The following is a 15,004-nucleotide window of genomic DNA, read 5'->3' on the forward strand; positions in this document are numbered from 1 at the left end:
AAACCATCTTTTATTTAGCCTGATGAAACTTTGCATGTTTACAAGTGAAAATCATTTCGAACAAAAATTAAATATCCTTAAGGATAGTATTTCTTCTGACCCGGGTGCCTCATTCTGTTGTGTAAACCAGAACAATGAATAGTAATGTATTATATTACTGTCCTCATTGAATTCTTATATTTAATCTGCAAAAGAAAAATAAAGATGACTCATTTAAGTGCCGTAGATTAATAAAAACGTCAAATGGTAGAATATGGAGACTGAGGTTAAAAGTTCATAGTCACTCATAGATTCTTTGTTCCACAGGGATCTTCATATTGTTCTCAGGCTTAATGTAGTCTCTCAAGCTTTCCAATGTAGGAAGTACCACTCCCAAATGCGTATATGGAAATAGAGAGAACAATAGGAAGGTCCCTGTGGAACAAAGAATCTATGAATGACTATAAACTTTTAACCTCAGTCCCCATATTCTACCATTTGACGTTTTTAGTAATCTAAGGCACTTATGAGAGTCATCTTTATTTTTCTTTTGCATACATTTTATTGTGAATGTCAAGTGTCACTCACAAAGATTGACTTGTGCTAGTACCTTTGCGCATGTTACGGACATCACTTTTTTCTTAATATTGTGTTCTTATATTTAATCTATTTTGTATGGAGAGTTATCCTGCAGTGTGTATAGCAGTATTTGGAATTGGATCACCTGAATGGTATAAAAGTGTGTAAGGAATACACAAGGAACAGTGGCCACTAAGGCAGTAGCAGAGTACTAGCATCTAATAATAGAGGTTCCTGCCACCCACCTCCTCCCCTCTATGTAATACCTATTTTATGCTGCAGGGAGACAGAGTATTGAGAGGATATAAACACTTAGTTATATCAGAGAATGATTTGCTAGAGATAGATATAAAAGCTGTCACACACGATCAGGGCACAACAACAGTGAGGAGTAAGGACTCCTGTGGGCAGCACGGTTGGTGTAATGGTTAGCTTTACTGCCTCACAGCACTGAGGTTGTGGGTTTGATTCCCTCCACAGCCCTATCTGTGTGGAGTTTGAATATTCTCCCTCTGCTTGTGTGGGTTTCCTCCGGGTATTCTGGTTAAACATTAACTGTAGTGTACATGTGGCAGGGAATATAGAGTGTAAGCTCCATTGGGGCAGGGACTGAGGTGAATGGGCAGATACTCTCTGTAAAGTGCTGTGTAATATGTGTGTGCGCTATATAAATAACTGGTAATAAAATAAATATAAGGGTGTCCCTGGTGCTCTGGGTGGTGTCCCCACTATGTGTATATTTCTGTGTATGTAATTACACTTTTCTCTCTGTACTTCTCTCTCCTGAGCTTAGAGGATGAGACTATAAGGGTCTTTTTCAAAAATATAAATATATTAGTACATACTGCACAATATTATACCTGATACATTGTAATATTGTGTATATTTATTTCTCTGGTTTTCCATGTACAAAGTGCCAGATGGGCATCTACTTCCCAGTGCTGGGATTCCAGGGACTGAATGTTTGTCATGTGCTAAGTAACTAAGCGAAGTATCATTAAATACATTTTATTTTTTATCTCAATATCTCAGAGTTTTAATGAATAGACCGATATACCTAACACACAAATTGAGCACCCAACCGTTTTCACATAACCATTATTTTTACTGGTTATATTGTTTTATATGTAATATACTTGAAACCCCCCCACAAAGGAATGTGTCTGCTAATATCATGTGTACTAATAGACAATGACTCCCCCCTTCACACGTTAGCACAGGTGCTAGGAAAACGTTACATGCAGTGTCTGGTCACTCCCATGTCATGTTAGCAGTTTTCCCATCTACTCCAATATGTTAGCATGGAGCAGTGTGATTATCTAGCAGGGAAAGCACCAGCGGTCACAGCCCCTGTATGACACCAGTAATATGTTAGCATTGAGCAGTATGAGCAGTCAGTGTAATGATTATCTAGCAGGGAAAGCACCAGCGGTCACAGCCTCTATATGACACCAGTAATAGGTTAGCATTGAGCAGTGTGTGCAGTCAGTGTAATGATTATCTAGCAGGGAAAGCACCAGCGGTCACAGCCCCTGTATGACACGGGTAATATGTTAGCATTGAACAGTGTGCAGTCAGTGTGATGATAATCTAGCAGGGAAAGCACCAGCGGTCACAGCCCCTGTATGACACCAGTAAACGTTAGGAACCCCCATGAGTCAGAGACATGACACAGCTCTTGTATTGTCATCTTATGCCTGAGATGTTACTTTATGTCAGTGTCTAGCATAAAACAAGTACATATATATATATATATTATTGTGCTGCTTTCTTTGGCTGATAGGATGTCATTGGTAGAAATGAACTTAATGAATGTGTAATACAATTATGTAATTATTCACAATTCATGGTCATCAAATAAAGTTTTGTTGAAAAATGCCAAACCGGCAATATCATACAGCCGGTGTGGGGCTAGTTATACTCAGTCTCACTCTCACCATCCATCCTGATGCCCTTGCCGGGGGCCTGCTTAACACACATTTTGCCATACAGATCATTGTTATTCTGCAAAGGCAGATAATGCCTCTTGCCCTCGCACAGGGACATCTTTGGGTATTGGGGAATATGGCTGAAGCCCTCCCCGGTCTTCCAAGCTCAAGCTCCTCCATACACATAAGGCCTTTGGCGTGTTTGTGCTCCTAATAGTGGTAGGAGCAGCAGGTGATGAGGGACCGGGAGCTACGGTGCAGCTGGTTACTGTGCTCTGTTCCATTACAACAGGGTGATGAACTAATAGGGAGCCCAGGCCCGGCCTTGTCTCGGGTAGTATGCATGAGACCTCATTTACACAGTGCCTGTGTGTATATATGTGTCCTGCTCTGCTCCATCCCAAAGGGTGATGTAGTAATAGGGGCCCACGCCTGGCCTTGTATCATGTAGTAATACATATGAGACCTCATTACACAGTGCCTGTGTGTATATAGGTGTCCTGCTCTGCTCCATCCCACAGGGTGATGTAGTAATAGGGAGCCCAGACCTGGCCTTGTATCATGTAGTAATACACGAGACCTCATTACAGAGTGCCTGTGTACTTATAGGCATCTAATGCCTCTATATGTGTTATTGTGATCTCTGAGGATCAGTAATGGGATGTGGTACACGTATTTGGGAAACTGAATTCCAGAGCTTTCATGCTTGTTGCTCTTTTACAGCTGGCAGGAATATATACACTTTGTGGACAAAAGTATTTGGCCACACCTGTTAATTATTGAATTGAGGTGTTTCCAACAGACCCATTGCCAAAAATCAAGCACCTAGCCATGCAGCCTTCATTTGCAAACATTTGTGATACAAAATGGGTCGTTCTGAAGAGCTCAGTGACTCCAGGCATGGTACTGCGATAGGATGCGTGGTGCTGTGATAGGAAGCGTGGTACTGTGATAGGATGCGTGGTACTGTGATAGGATGCGTGGTACTGTGATAGGCTGCGTTGTACTGTGATAGGAAGCGTGGTACTGTGATAGGATGCGTGGTACTGTGATAGGAAGCGTGGTACTGTGATAGGAAGCGTGGTACTGTGATAGGAAGCGTGGTACTGTGATAGGATGCGTGGTACTTGATAGGAAGCGTGGTACTGTGACAGGAAGCGTGGTACTGTGATAGAATGTGTGGTACTATAGGAAGCGTGGTACTGTGATAGAAAGTGTGGTACTGTGATAGGATGCCACCTTTGCAATAAGACGTTTCATCCCTGCTGGATATTCCACGGTCAATTATAAGCTATTATTAGAAAGTGGAAACGTTTAGGAACAACAGCAACTCAGCCATGAAGCAGAAAACAACGTAAAATCACAGAGCGGGGTCAACGACTGCTAAGGCGCATGGTGCGTAAAAGTCGCCAACGCTCTGCTGATTCATAGTTGAAGAGTTCCAAACTTCCACTGTCTTCAATGTAAGCACAAAAACCTGTTCGGTGGGAACTAAATGAAATGGGTTTCCATGGCTGAGCAGCTGCATGCAAGTATCACATCCCCAAGTCCAATGCCAAGTGTCGGATGGAGTGGCGTAAAGCACACTGACACTGGACTGGAGCAGTGGAAACATGTTCTGCGGAGTGATGAATCTCTGTTTGGCAGTGAGATGGGCGAGTCTGGGTTTGGCGGATGCTGGAAAAACGTTACCTACCTGATTGCAGTTTGGAGGAGCGATAATGGTATGGGGCTATTTTTCAGGGTTTGAGCTAGGCTCCTTATTTTTAGTGAAGGGCCATCTTAATGCTTCAGCATACCAGGACATTTTGAATAATGCTATGCTTCTAACTTTGTTACACCAGTTTGCGGATGGCCCTTTTCTATTCCAGCATGACTGTGCCCCAGTGAAAAAAGCAAGGACTATAAAGACATGGGCCCTCATTCAGATCCGCTCGCAAGCGCTATGCGATCGCAAGCGGGTCGATTGTTGGGCAGTGTGCATGCAAGCGGGTCGATTGTTGGGCAGTGCGCAAGCCCCAGAGTGAGTGAGAAATTCACTCGCTCCGGGGCTCGCTACAAACGGTGCGGCTGTCGATGTTGATCGACAGCTCGCCCCGTTTTGTAGGCAGGGAGGGGGGTTGGCTGGCCAAACGGAGGCGTTCCTAAAAGGAAAGCCTGCCATTTGTGGGCGGCCCTACTGACATCACACGTGAAGTAAGTAGTGAACTTCCTGCTCTATAAAAGCAGGAAGCTCACTGGGGGCTTGCGGCAGACGAGACCCTACTGCAAGGGTCTCGTCGCAAGCCCCGATGGTCGCGACCATCACCTGGCCGCTCGCTAAAGCTGTGGGTGGTCACCCACAGCTTAGCGAGTGGCCAGGAGGCCGGCTTTTAAAAAAAAGTGGCCACCCTCATTCAGAGCGAGTGCTCGCTATTTGCGAGCGGCTCTGAATGAGGGCCATGGTTTGATGAGTTCGGTGTGGAAGAACTTGACTGGCCGGCACAGAGCCCTGAACTAAACCCCATTGTGCACCTTTGGGAGGAACTGGAACTGAGATAGCAAGCCAGGCCTTCTTGTCCAACATCAGTGTCTGACCTCATAGATGCTCTACAGAATAAATGGGCACAAATTCCCAGAGAAACACTCCAAAATTTTGTGGAAAAATGTTCCAAGAATAGTGGAAGCTGCTATAGCTGCAAAATACAAAATGTATTTCAATACAATGTCATTACAGTCTATGTTGGTGTAATGGTCAGGTGTCTGAATACTTTTGTCCATATAGTGTGTGTGTGTGTGTGTGTATATATATATATATATATATATATATATATATACACACACCCGAATTAACCCGGCACTCCATGGACAAACTCAAATGTATCTTGCTGCGGTGCCTTCCTAAGGGAACAAGCCCCATATGCAGAAAGCGAAGAAAGGTGGCACTCAACAGACTTAATAATAAAAGGTGATGTCCTTTATTCCAACGACGTTTTGGTGTAACCCCCGGTCTTCAGGGACAGGCAATGTCCTGTCCCTGAAGACGGGGGTTACCCCGAAACGTTGGAATAAAGGACATCACCTTTTATTATTAAGTCTGTTGAGTGCCACCTTTCTTCGCTTTCTATATATATATTGTGACACAGTTAGGTTAGGGGGTCCCTCTCCTGGGTAGAGGACTCCTTCCTTACACACACACACAGCAGCAGGGAAGCAGCACACCAGTCTGGATGCAAGTACAAGCTGGTCGGCGCCAGTCTTTATTGTACAATGACAGAAATATAAAGAAAACATAAATATAAATCCTAGCCCTGTCGGGGCACTAACTTCACAGGTAGTTCCCTCACTACCCGAACCTGGCAGGGCCTAATGCCCTCGCCAGCAACAAAGCACAGCACAGTACTCACAAATAGGTTTTTCAAGTGTCTCTGAACAAACTCCCTGCCTGCTCTCCCAGGTGAGACAATCAGCCCTCAACACACTAGGCTTCTATTGGCCACTCTCAGGTGGGAACCCAATCAAGCCTGTTACCAGGCTGCGAGAACCAAAACCTGGGGTGGCCGTGGGTGGAGCCCTCCCTCTCCTCTCACCCACAACCCCCAGGTCCCAAACCGGCTTTTCAAAAAGCCGAAACTCAAGCCTGCTACACTGCAGACTTTCTCCTGGGGGTTTAAAACACAAAAGACAGGAATCTGGGACAAATGTACCTGCCACAGACCACTTTACCAGTGATCCTATCACATATCCCCCCCTTTGTTTCGACCTGTGGGGCGGAACAACTGAAGCCCCCAAACAATGAACGCGTGACAACGCGTCAGCATTGGCCAGCTGGCTTCCTGGCCTGTGTGCCACTGAAAATTTAAAAGTTTGTAACGCCAAGAACCATCTTGTAATTCTCGCATTACTGTCCTTATTTTCAGACATCCACTTCAGAGGGGCATGGTCAGTGATCAATTTGAACTTTCTTCCGACCAAGTAGTACCTGAGAGCCTCTAACGCCCACTTTATGGCCAACGCCTCCTTCTCCACTGTGGCATAGTTTCTCTCATGTACATTCAACTTTCTGCTAAGATAGAAAATAGGGTGTTCCTCACCCTCCTTGTTCTGGGACAGGACCGCTCCTATACCTACTTCTGATGCATCGGTTTGTACTATGAATTCCCTTTCAAAATTAGGAGTCATCAGGACTGGTTGGGAACACAATGCTACTTTCAACTCCTGAAAAGCTTTCTCTGCCTCAGGACTCCATTCTACCATGACTTTTTGTTTGCCTTTGGTCAGGTCAGTCAGTGGGACTGCCATGGTGGCAAAGTTGGGTATAAACCTCCTGTACTACCCCGTAATTCCCAAGAAGGCTCTCACCTGCTTCTTATTCAGAGGCCGTGGCCAGTTTTGTATGGCATCAACTTTATTGAGCTGAGGCTTTATCAGGCCTCTGCCAATGGTGTATCCCAGATATTTTACTTCCTCCATGCCTAAACAACACTTTTTTGGGTTGGCTGTCAAACCTGCCTTATAGATGGAGTCCAACACTGCTTGTACCCTGTGTAAGTGAGACTGCCAATCAGGACTATGAACGACCACGTCATCCAGATAAGCAGCCGCATACCGTCTATGGGGCCTTAGAATCCTGTCCATCATTCTTTGGAAGGTAGCAGGTGCCCCATGTAGCCCGAAGGGCAACATCTTGTATTGAAACAAGCCCTCTGGCACTGAAAAAGCTGTCTTTTGTTTGGCGCTCTTGGTTAACGGTACTTGTCAATACCCTTTGGTTAGGTCAAGAGTGGTTAAATACCTTGCCGTCCCTAGTCTCTCAATCAGTTCATCCACTCTTGGCATCGGGTAGGCATCGAATTTTGAAACACTGTTCAACTTTCGGAAGTCATTGCAGAAACGCACACTCCCGTCGGGCTTTGGAATCAACACAATGGGACTTGACCATTCACTATGTGATTCTTCAATAACCCCTAACTCTAGCATATTTTTAATTTCTTTCGACACCGATTCTCTTTGTGCTTCTGGTAACTTATAGGGCTTTAGATTAACTTTAACCCCTGGGTCAGTGATGATGTCATGTTTAATGAACAAGGTTTTCCCAGGTACGTCAGAGAACAGCACCCTATTTCTAATCAGAAACTCCTTGACCTCTTGTTGTTGAATTACCGACAGGGTTTTTGCCACTGTCACTTCGGGAACTAAGGGCCCTGGACTTACTGGAGGGTCTCGGACGGCCGACAGTACCGTTCTATCTTTCCAGGGCTTTAACAGATTTATATGGTATATCTGTTCCGGCTTTCTTTTCCCCGGCTGGTAAACTTTGTAATTGACCTGCCCCACTCTTTCTAAGATTTCAAAGGGCCCTTGCCATTTAGCCAAAAGTTTATTTTCCACAGTGGGAACCAATACTAACACTCTGTCCCCAGGAGCAAAGCTGCGTAACCGAGCATTGCAGTTGTGTACCCTCTGCTGTGCCTGTTGAGCCTGTTCCAGGTGCTCTCTCACTATCGGCACTACCGCAGCAATTCTCTCCTGCATTTGAGAAACATACTCAATCACCGTTTTGTAAGGACTAGACTGCCCCTCCCATGGCAATGTCTAGTAACCCCCTTGGGTGTCTCCCATACAACAAGTCGAAGGGTGAAAACCCGGTGGAGGACTGGGGAACTTCTCTTATGGCCAACAATAAATATGGCAATAAGTAGTCCCAATCCCTACCATCCTTGTCGACCACTTTCCTAAGCATGTGTTTTAACGTCTTGTTAAACCTCTCGACCAGCCCATCGGTTTGGGGGTGATAAACCGAAGTTCTTAACTGTTCGATTTTGAACAGGCGGCATAACTCTTTCATGACTTTGGACATAAACGGTGTACCCTGGTCAGTTAGTATCTCCTTAGGTATACCCAGCCTGCTAAAGACATGAACTAGCTCTCTGGCAATGGTCTTGGTTGACGTATTGCGCAACGGGATCGCTTCCGGGTACCTGGTAGCATAATCCATTATGACCAGAATATACTGGTGGTGTCCCCTGGCAGACTTCATTAAGGGTCCAACCAAATCCATCGCTATTCTTTCAAACGGCACCTCTATGATAGGCAATGTAACTAGTGGACCCTTAAAATGTGGCCTGGGAGCATGATACTGACACTCAGGGCAGGATGCGCAAAAGTCAGATACCTCTTTATGAAGCCCGGGCCAGAAAAACCTCTGCATTATTCGCTCAGTGGTTTTCTCTACCCCTAGATGGCCTGCCGTTATATGACCATGGGCCAGATCCAACACTGTTCTTCTGTAGGCTTTGGGAACTATTAGTTGTTCCACAACATCTTCCCCCTTCTTAGTCACCTGATATAACAAATCCTGACACTTTGCCATGTGGGGATAGGACAAAGGACTATCAGGGTCTACGGGTTTACCATCAACTACTTTTACATTCTCCCTGGCTTTTACCAAAGTAGGGTCATTCAACTGCTCCACGGCAAAGACCTCTCTTCTGACCTCTAAATCAGGCAGATGATCACCTGGCCCAACAACACTTCCCACCTCAATGGGAGGCACATCAGTTGGCGGGCCACCGTCACATTCCGCATTCTCTAGTTCGCCAACCATAGTAGAAAAAGGGAATAACTCTGACTCAGAAGAAACTCCCTCCACTACATCGACAACCTTCTCAAATGGATCGGGGTTGTTCACCTCTGGAACAAAACGGCTTTCCCACAACTTCCAGAAGTGAGCAAAGTCTCTCCCCAATATTGCATCATACACCAGACCATGCACCAAACCCACAGAAACTATAGCAGAGCCACATGGTGTCTCGATGTTCACCTTGGCCGTAACATAATATCGAGTATCCCCATGTATGCAGGTCACACCAACAGTTTTCCCTGTATGCCTCAAGGGGTTCACCAGCTCAGCTTTTATAAGTGTCACCAAGCTACCAGAGTCTAACAGTGCCTCTACTCGGTTGCCATCTACAGTGAGTACACACATGTGCTTATCAGTCTCAGCCTGCCGGTCAGCCATACAGGCTATCTGTGCAAAGAAAGACCCCCTGCGGTAGACATGAGCAGTATCACATTGCATAGGTTCAGTTGTAAGTGCACAATTAGCGGCAATATGGCCGAAGCCACCACATCGGAAACACTGAGTCATATTAATGTCTAGTCTTTTACGGGGCAAGAACCTTCCCAGCCTGGCAGGCCTGTCTCCAGGTTCTACACCCTCAGTCTTAGGTACATTCCACCGCCCAGCACCCTTCTCCCCTGGAACAGTCTTACCAGTGTCCCTGGGAGTTCGCCGGTGCACCATCGGGGCTCGGTGGGGCATACTCATCAGCTCAGCCGCCACGTACCTCTCCACCAGCTCGACCAACTGGTCCGCGGACTTAGGGTCTGCATGGCTCACCCACTTGCGCAGAGTCACATGTAATGATCACAGGTACCGGTCCATCACGACCCTTTCCACGATCTGTGGTCCCGTCAGCGTCTTGGGCTGTAGCCATTTTGAGGACAGATGGACGAGGTCATACATCTGTGAACGTGGAGGCTTGTCCTTATGGAACTCCCAGCGGTGGACCCGTTGGGCACGAACAAAGGTGGTGACTCCCAAGCAAGTTAGGATCTCCTGTTTTAGTTTTTTATAGTCCTTGGCATCAGCCAGGCATAAGTCGAAATATGCTTTTTGTGGCTCCCCAGACAAAAAAGGTGCCACCAGACTTGCCCACTGCTCCTTGGGCCAACTCTCCCTCTCGGCCGTTCTTTCAAATGCGGCGAGATAGGCCTCCACATCATCGCCCGAAGTCATCTTTTGGAGGAAGTGACTGGCTCGTACGGAGTGAGTGGTGGTGGGAGGACCAGTATTAACATCTCTGGGCCGGGCGACCAGGTGCTGTACCACCTCTCTTATGGCCTGGCTGTTTTCCACTAAGGCCTGGCGGGTGTCCTCGATGGTGACCTGTTGTTTCCTCTGGGCTGTCTCCAAGGCCAACAGTTGCACCCTGGTGGATTCCTGCTGAGCTCTGGTAGATTCCTGCTGAAGTTTGTTTGTCTCCTGCTGAGCTGCTGTAGCTTGAAGCAAGGCCTTAATAATGTCCTCCATTTTGTCCTGGGGTGTAGGTTGGAAGCTGAATCTTGCCTCTCTGAGCATTGGCTGACGCCTCCTCTATGGGACTCCAAGGACACACTGTTATTTCCACACTCACAAATTGGGTGTCTGTCCCTTTAATTTTTAAACGGAAAGTTTTCCTCTCGCTGCAACTTCAGTGTGTGTGGGTGCCCGCATTCTCCACCATATTGTGACACAGTTAGGTTAGGGGGTCCCTCTCCTGGGTAGAGGACTCCTTCCTTACACACACACACAGCAGCAGGGAAGCAGCACACCAGTCTGGATGCAAGTACAAGCTGTTCGGCGCCAGTCTTTATTGTACAATGACAGAAATATAAAGAAAACATAAATATAAATCCTAGCCCTGTCGTGGCACTAACTTCACAGGTAGTTCCCTCACTACCCGAACCTGGCAGGGCCTAATGCCCTCGCCAGCAACAAAGCACAGCACAGTACTCACAAATAGGTTTTTCAAGTGTCTGAGCAAACTCCCTGCCTGCTCTCCCAGGTGAGACAATCAGCCCTCAACACACTAGGCTTATATTGGTCACTCTCAGGTGGGAACCCAATCAAGCCTGTTACCAGGCTGCGAGAACCAAAACCTGGGGTGGCCGTGGGTGGAGCCCTCCCTCTCCTCTCACCCACAACCCCCAGGTCCCAAACCGGCTTTTCAAAAAGCCGAAACTCAAGCCTGCTACACTGCAGACTTTCTCCTGGGGGTTTAAAACACAAAAGACAGGAATCTGGGACAAATGTACCTGCCACAGACCACTTTACCAGTGATCCTTTCACAATATTTATATATATATATATATATATGCTGTATGTGGTCTGGCGCTCAGGAATGATAAGTCGAAGTTAAGGGTGCCTTCCTCCGTGGTAATGCAGAGTATGTAATCCTGTAGTCGGTGCTTTACAGCACGAAGCGAGGAAAAAACAGGCAGCACTCCTTGATGTTAGAAGTAAATGTGTATTGAAACAATCACATCAGTGGTCAACGTTCCAAGACCCTGAGATCTTTTCATTAGGATGTGTACAATGTACACGTCCTGATGAAAAGACCTCAGGGTCTTGAAACATTGACCACTGATTTTCTTGTTATGAATACACATTTGAATGCACATTTGCTGCCATATATATAGAGAGAGTGAGTAGGTGCATAATAAGGAGTCCATATGCAGCTTTGTAGTTTAAAATGACTAAAAATGGTGCTTTACTGTCAGCAAATCAAATGGAAAACAACAGACAGCCTAGCCCCCATGCAGGGCACTACGTCACTTACTTGCCCTTGGCTAACCTTGGGCAGCTAGTCTGCTTCACAAAGTCTCTGCCTGCTTCTCTGCTGGTCTGTCAGAGGAACTGGCTTGGCTTTCACACCAAGTTTTACTTTTGGTCCTCTCTGCCTCCTGCAGGTATAGACACTGGCTTCCTTAACCTGCAGCTTAGCTGCTTTTATGTCACACATACAGTCTGAGAGGTTTGTGGTCCTCCCTGCCTTCTGAAGGTCTGTTTCTTAGTTCCCTGCCCCCCAATGGCTTGGTGTCACACGACGGGAAGAAACACATCCAGTAGTATGATAAAAGAGCATACCATTTATTCACTGCAATTAAGCAGTCACTTCACAGTCAACATCAAGTATTACTGTAGGTCTCAAACTACACAAGAAGCAGCATACACAACATCTGTGGACCTTCCATGGCCTGGCACCCTAATGCTACCACCACCCATGGCCTATCGCCTGGCCAGCTTATACAGCATCAGGAGCACTGTTCTCTGCTTCCAGCAAAGCCTTAAGCCCAGCTCACAAGTGGTGCTGATTGCTTGGTTGGGAATCACAGCACACTGCAAAACCCTGGACTGGACTTGACAACCAGCCTACACCCAGATAATTAAATGACAAGTATTGCCTCTGTCTTGTGGCAGTGGCCTCCCTGCCACATACCCTCCCCCTAAGCTTCAACCCCCTTGGTGAAGCTGATAAATTTCCAAGCAAACTTACCTATTCGCCCATCCTGCTTTGGGCCTGTACTTGTGAACCTCCTCTCCTTTTCCTACTCTCCCCCTCCCCTAGCTTCACCATGGGCCTCTCTGGGAGAATCTGAGGAGTGTACTTTCAAGACAGGGCATCAGTATTACCTTGCAGTTTTCCAGACCTATGTTGTATTATAAACTGAAATGGCTGTAATGCCAGAAACCAATGAGTCACCCTAGCATTTACTTCTTTGTTGGTGTGTATCCATTGAAGAGGTGTATGATCTGTTACCAGCAGGAATTCTCTGCCCAACAGGTAGTATCGCAGGGACTCGATGGCCCACTTAATTGTGAAACACTCCTATTCCACTGTCACAAACATCTTTTCTCGTGGCAACAGGCTCAGGTACAGAATTGGTCTCTCCTCTCCCTTCTACCTCCTGGGACAATACTGTTCTCCAACCCTGTTTCAGAGGCATCAACCTAAAGGATCAACTTTATTTTAAAGTCTGTAGCACAGGAGTGGAAACCAAGGCTCCTTTCAAATCTTTCCAGGCTTCTTCAGCAGCATCCACCCAGACTATCTTATCTGGACTTTTGTTTCCCTCAGTCAGTTAGTGGGGCTGCTCTGGTCGCAAAGTCACAAATAAATTTACGATAGTAGCCCACTAATGCCGAAAAGGTTTTCAGCTGTTTTCCTCTCTGGTTTGGGCCATGAAGATACAGCCTCCACTTTATTCATCTGAGGCTTTACCTGCCCATGGCCAACTACATACCCAAGGTACCTAGCCTCCATCATACCAAGGGCACATTTCTAGGGATTGGCAGTAAAACAACTAATCCGCTCTTTGAAATTTCGCAGGGGCCCCATGTAATACAAAAGTTAGCACCCATTTGAATATTCCTTCTGACATTGAAAATGCTGTTTTAGCCTTAGCTAGCTCTGTTAAGGGAATTTGCAAATAACTTTTAGTTCATTCTAAGGTAGACAGGTATTGGCTTTAGGCCAAATTCTCAACTAGTTTGTCGACTCATGGCATGGGATAAATTTAGAAACCTTATTCAATTTTCTAAAATTGTTGCAGTTCCTCAAAGCCCTTGAGGGTTTAGGCACTAATACAAGCGGATTGTTCTACTCACTATAGGACTCTTACTCCCAATCGGAGCATTTCTGCTGCCTTTCACTTTAGGGCTTCCTATCTGGCTTCAGGGATGCGATAAGGCCTTTAATTTACAATAACCCAGGTGGTGTGACAATGTCATGTTTTATGATTTGGGTTCTGCCTGGAGTGGAATAAAACACATCCTGATTTTGACCTACCATTTCTATAACTTCGAGGATGCAAGAATGATTTGTTGTATCGTGTAGCCTATGTACAAGGCAAAAAGGTGGAACAGTTGTTCATTCCCCAGAAAGGTTAGTCTTTACCTTTTGGCCTTGAATACGCTTGGAGAGACTGAGGTCTGTGGACGGATCGCGCTGACAGTTACTGGTGGCTCTTCATTGGCCCAGTTGGCCAACATCTCTTTTAGTAAGGGAAAATCCCATCCCAATATCAGGGAGTATGGAAATTTTGTGACACCAGTTATCTGTTTGCAAATATATTGCTGAGCGTAACTCCATCTCCACTAATAGAGGACCTGCACTCAAAGGACAGGGGTGATTGATCGTACAAGATCTTTAAACGGCAGGTCACAAGCCAGCTCCGCCAACCCCATATAATTCACTACAGTGCCTGGAAGTTAGCAGTGAGTGACTATATCGGAGTTCATATGGCAGGTTGCAAGCCGACTCCTTTGGTCCTCATACTATAGCTTGTATATAGACTGCTTATTTATTACAACATTCCCTGTAACTGTGGGGGCTAACATTTCAGGAGGAGGGGCTAACATCTCGTCTTAGTAAATTTATCCATTAATCCACATAAACAGGTTTGAATACAGACCATCTAATCTCAATTTCTAAAAACTCATTTTAGTAAATTTATCCCTTAATCCACATAAACAGGTTTGAATACAGACCATCATAAACTATCCTTGGAATCCTTGGACATATATCTATTTTTTTGCAAAAGGTTACCTAGCATCTTCTATATGAGAATGCTATGTGATTGCTATTAGCATACCTCCCAACTGTCCCACATCCAGCAGGACAGTCCTGTTTTTCTGGGACTGTCCCGCTGTCCAACCCGCGGGCTGCAGTGTCCCATGGTGGGGGGGAAGTTGGGGAGAGCACAAACAGCTGCTCTGCTAGAGCAGCGGGTGTGCAGGAGGAGAACTGAAGCCATACACATGCGCACAGCATCTGTTCTCATGTATACGGACTGCCGGGGGCTGCCCAGCATCTCGGAGAGTGCTGGGCATGCCCCCAAAGTGACGAAAATGGGGGAAGCCACGAAGCTCTGCCCCTTTTTCCAGATTACGCCCCTTTTTGTGCAAGCCATGCCCTTTTCGGGTGTGCGGCCTG

General features: G+C 46.2%; 1 protein-coding gene across 1 annotated transcript in view; it reads left to right on the plus strand.

Moving 5' to 3' along the window:
* The window catches only part of LOC148508117 (uncharacterized), a 144,745-nt gene that overhangs the window by 7,729 nt on the left and 122,012 nt on the right, over nucleotides 1-15,004 (plus strand). The gene's annotated exons all lie outside the window — the stretch shown is intronic.

This window comes from Taudactylus pleione, unplaced genomic scaffold (assembly GCF_031769625.1).
Source record: "Taudactylus pleione unplaced genomic scaffold, aTauple2 ptg000377l, whole genome shotgun sequence".
Lineage (NCBI taxonomy): Eukaryota > Metazoa > Chordata > Amphibia > Anura > Myobatrachidae > Taudactylus > Taudactylus pleione.